We start from the raw sequence: 5,564 nt of genomic DNA, 5'->3' as shown, positions 1-5,564 counted from the left end.
ACAGATTAGTTAAAAAGGGTGCGGAACATATCTGGTTAGCAAAGCAGATCTGGTTAGAGAGTGACACAATAGTTTAAAATCATTCTGATTAATATTTAAGTTTAGTTGTCAGGTGACAGCGTAAGCTATATCTGGGACATAGAAAGCATACATGTTTTATCTTTTAAGTATCTGTCAGTGATAAGTATAGGCAGAACATTTTAGTAGCCCTGAAAACAATATTTTTATCGATTATTTTATCAATAACTTTAAGTCAATTGACTTAATCTAGAAGTTGAATGCCAAAAAGAAGACAAGACAGTATAAAAACTTAGCATCTGTGTTTGGAAACAACTTTGGCTAGTCTTTACACCAATGCAAGTACCAATTACCCCCCAAAGTAGAAGTAGAAGGGCAATTTAAAAGTTTTTTTTAGGGGAGGAAATATGTCTTAAGTATTAATATTTCTATAAGCAATGAACTTAAGATGTTGGAAATGAGACAATTAAGTGAAACCTTGACTGAGACTGATTACACATAGCTTAAGAATAAAATAAAACTTGGTCAATGTTGAGTTAAGCAAGCCTGATTTTAACATGCATTAGAGACAATATGACAGACACAAACCAATTTCTTAAATAAGTACCTTTTACCATTGAACAATTTTAAGGCTTAACTAAAGAAATATTTATGACTGTTACATGAAACTTAGACAAACTATATTAACATTGTTTGTATTGTTATGTTTTAAGTATCAATATCTCTATAAGCAGTGAACTTAAGATATCAGAAATGATCAAAGGGGAAAGTGCGGGGGGGGGAGGAGGTATTACCATGGGATGTTTTTTATAATTATGGAAAATGTTAATAAAAATTGTGAAAATAAAAAAAAAGATATCAGAAATAAGATAATTAATTAAATAAAACCTTGACTGAGACTGATTATACATGGCTCAAGAATAAAATACAATTTGGTCATTGTTGAGTTAAGCAAGCCTGATTTTAACATACATTAGAGACAATATGACAGACATAAAGTAATTTTTTTTAAAGTACCTTTTACCATTGAGCAATTTTAAAGCTTAACTAAAGAAATATTTATGACTGTTAAATGAAGGTAAGACAAACTATATTAACATTGTTTGTAAATATTGGAGTTTTTTAAGACATGGGGAGCTTTTTTTTAGATTTTCTAAGAACAAAAATCATAATAAGTCACTTTTTATAAAACTTAGATTACAACCTCAGTGATAATCATCTAACAAAATCAGCTTGAACAAGACAAGAACCATCTTAAAATTATAGAGTTTTAGGGCTGGAAAAATGGCTTAGCAGTTAAGCGCTTGCCTGTGAAGCCTAAGGACACTGGTTCAAGGCTCGATTTCCCAGGACCCACATTAGCCAGATGCACAAGGGGTGCATGCATCTGGAGTTCATTTGCAGTGGCTAGAGGCCCTGGCATGCCCACTCTCTCTCTCTCTCTGCCTTTCTTTCTCTGACTGTTGCTCTCAAATAAATAAAAAAAGAAAATGAACAGAATTACCGAGTTTTAGCCAGGCATGGTGATGTATGCTTATTGATAGCCAAATATCATGGGCTTTGTCTAAATCAAATTACAGTATTCTGATATCTGGCAAGGTCTTATATTAACAAAAATTAGAGTTTACATATTTAAAGCAGATGAGGCTACAGAGCATAAACCATGAACAAAATATCAGTTGACAGGATTTAAAATAAACAAGAACTCTATATTACATAGTAACATTTTTGGCTTAAATATGAAGATATGAGAAAATAGATAATTTTTAAAGTTCATCAGAGGTAGGATACCTTTATATAGTATATACATATTTCTATGAGGAGATTTAGTACTTTTAAAAGCTAAGTCAGATGTCCATCAATCTGCAAATTATTTCCTGAAATTAATTTAGTTGTATTTATCATACCCAAAGAATAGAAAAACTGGATTAAATTGCCACGACCTAATGAAAAAAGGAGACGAATCTCATGGAAAAAGAGGGCATGGGCATGCCAGAGCCACTTGTCACTACAAACAATTTGCAAATGTATGCTCCTCTACATGCATCTGGCTTTGCAAATAAGCACCTTTAACTCCTGAGCCAAAATGAAATAGTACTAATCTCTTGGAATTGAGGAATTACATTTTAGTTTTCCAGTGTGTGGCAGATAAGTACTGTTTAATGTTTTAAATGTGGTCTATTTACCTTAAAAGAATAGGAAAAAAAAAAAAAAGAGTAAATAGCTCCCCTGTGAGTTTTTTTTTTTTTTTTTTTGAGGCAGGGTTTTAGATATAATAACCTTAGGAGAGAATTAAATATTAATGAGTCAATTTTAACCTTCAGATTTAGTCAAAAGGTTGACAAATAGAGGAACCTAGTTAACTTGGTTGTATACTCTAAATTCAGACTTTTTATAACCATTCTTATGACCAGATTAGCATCAATGAGTTAAAGTTAAATTTACAACCTGAATACTATAGCATCCTGCTACCAGCCAGGGCTGTACTTTGTTAGTCTGATGTAAGCCCTAGGCTAAGTCATTTCCTATCACAAGAAGCCTGTAATCTGATTAAGTACTTTCTCTTTAACCTGTTTAAGCTTACTCATATCTTCATCTACATACTTTATTCATACCTTCATCTACATACTTTTAACATCCAACATATAACGTTTTCTCTCCAGTTAATCTTTTTCAGTCAGTTCATCTCATAACTACCAACAAAAACTTTTATTGTTCTTACCATAACACTTTTAATATGACAATTTTTTCCTCAAAAGGCCATTTGAAATAACTTGTTTTAAAAAAAATTATTTATGTGCAAGAAGAGAGTGACAAACTGAGAGAGAAAGAAAATGAGTATGCCAGGGCCTCCAGCTGCTACAAACTCCAGATGCATGCATCACTTTGTGCATCTGGTGAAATAACTGTTTTAAAGAAAGAGTAGATCAGATTTGACTTATGATATTTACCCAGAATAAACATATAGGTTTTGGAATTTTCTTGAAACACATTAATACACACACACACACACACACACACACACACACACATATGCAGAGTTGAATATTAGAATTTTTTTTTTATAAATTTAGTATCGAGTACTTTAAATTTAAATATAAATCTTAAGGCTGCTGTCTGTTAGTAGTTCCATAGAAGCATAGGAAGATAAATGTAAAACAGTTACAAATTTCTTATAAGAACTCCCCATCTGTTTATAACGACTTGGCATGCGTTCATCACCATGCTGGGGCCAGGATCCTGAGATTCCCTGTGCTGGCAGCCCCTGGCTCTGCAAGGCAGGGAAGCCAAGAAAGAGCCATTTCTTTCCCTAAATTCCAGGGAGAGTTCCCTCAGGGCTATAGGCTGCTTTCTAATCCTGCCTTTTAACAACTCTTTAAGAGTAGGAGAATCTTGCATTTTTTTTTTCTATGATCTTAATGACTTTTAGTGTTCCTTCTGGGGGACACTCAACAGTAAAAATTGGCTATGCCATATTGTACAGTGGGCTTGGTGGAAAACATCCCCACAATGAAATGGCAGTGCTCAGAACAGGAATCATTCTGCAGACTTAGGGCTGTGAGCCACGTACATATTCACACACACATTCATTTCAAGTGCACTTTTCATATAAACTCTAGACAACCATTTCCCCTTCACACATTCATTTATTCATTCATTCATTCAGAAGTTATACATTCTCATTTAAAATTTGTATTCTATTTACAACTCAATAGACTAAAAGCAGAACTTGTTACCAGGCAGGGTGTCAGGAGAGGCTGAGGGAGCTGGGGGAGCCGGAAGGGCTTTTGGGGTGAGGTCCTCCATGGTGTCAGGGTCAAAAGCAGACGGTAAGGATGAGTATGGGGTGGGGTCCAGAAGGACTTGGTAAGAAAAGCAGGTAAAACACAGAAGGCAGTGCATGCAGAGTGAAAATAGGGTATTTCAGACCATTTACCTTTACATGGGCAGAAGTTTTTAAAATCAGTGAGAATTTGGAAATCAAAAGTATCACTTTCAGACCATATGGACCCATTGTCCAGCTTATGGATGTGGCCAAGCAGAGTTGCAGAGAAAGATAAGATGTCATCCAAGAGTCGTAGAGGCTTTAAGTTTTTAAGGAGACAGGAAAAGAGCAAAACAAGGGTGAGAGAAAAATGAACCAGAGCTTAAGCTGGGTTTACACAGAACACCAATATGAACCCCTGACCCATTAGGGTGAATGGGGCCTGCACCTACCAAGTGGGCAGAGGCCTGTCCTACAGGTCACAGCTGTTGGCTTTTTAGCCTGTTAGTGGGCCAGGAGGGCATCAGTGATCCTGGTAAAAGCTGCTGGCTGTGGAAGATTAAAAGGGCCAGCAGTGGAAGATGAGAGCTCAGGAGGGAGAGGGAGAGGAAGAAAGGAGAGGGAGTGTCCTGAGATGGTGCCACCGAACCAAAAGGTGCCCCTTAGGGTACAGTAGACCAGACATCAATAGACCTGAGGTTTCCAGAGTGCATCTTTCTTGATACCTGGGGTTGGGGCCTAGTGGCCGAGGGGCGTAGCCTGGCATGCCAGCATGGCTTCAATGAGGAGGGGTGAACCCTGAGAGCAGGCAACCCAAGAGGGACACTTACCGAGAAGGGAGACCAGGTAGGGAAGAACAGTAAGGCTGAATTGTGGTGGGTGTGAGAGCCTGGATCAGAGATGGTCCGAGGCCATCAGAGGGTCCAATGGCAGCTGGGTGGTCTGGCCAGGGAAAAAAGACATCTGGCCACCTAAGAGGGCAATCAGAAGCCTATCCGAGTCACAGCACCACATGTAAGGTTCAGGAGTGACCAAGACCACAGAGAAGCACTCTGAGGGAAAGATGGAAGTTTTTATTCAGGGAAAAATAGAAGCTGCCTGGACTGACTCTCAGGAGTGGAGCAGTCCCCAATCATGTCACTTTATAAGAGGGATCTGGGGCTGAAGAGATAGCTCAACAGGTAAGGTGCTTGCCTGCAATGCCTAATGATTTGAGTTTGATTCCCCGGTACCCATGTAAAACTAGATGCACAAAAGAGAGCATTCATCTGGAGTTTGCAGGGGCTGAAGGCCCTGATACACTCATTATTTCTCTCTCTCTCTCCCTCTCTCTTTCTCTCCTTGCAAATAAATACATAAAAAAGGAATTTGAACTAACTTAACAATCTTTATATGATCATTTACTTGTGGTCAATTTGACATGATACAAGCATTATAAAAATAAAAACATATAGACAAAATGTATGACTACACATAGAGATAGACTGAATAAAAACCAAAAAGTTTTTAGTTTTTTATTTAGACCTATCATTGTTAGTTTCTATTTAAGATTATCTGTCTGGTTGTCTTTTAATTTTTAATTTTAAACCTATACCTTAGCTGGATATAACTTGGGCTGGAAAGGTTGCTTAGTGGTTAAGGTATTTGCTTGCAAAGCCAAAGGACCCAAGTTTGATTCCCCAGGACCTATGTAAGTCAGATGCACAAGGTGGCCCATGCCTCTGGAGTTCTTTTGCAGTGCCTAGAGGTCCTGATGTTCACACTCTATCTGTCTCTCTCT

The sequence above is a fragment of the Jaculus jaculus genome, chromosome 5 (genome assembly GCF_020740685.1).
Source record: "Jaculus jaculus isolate mJacJac1 chromosome 5, mJacJac1.mat.Y.cur, whole genome shotgun sequence".
Classification (NCBI taxonomy): Eukaryota; Metazoa; Chordata; class Mammalia; order Rodentia; family Dipodidae; genus Jaculus; species Jaculus jaculus.
Note: the sequence above shows the minus strand (reverse complement) of the source record.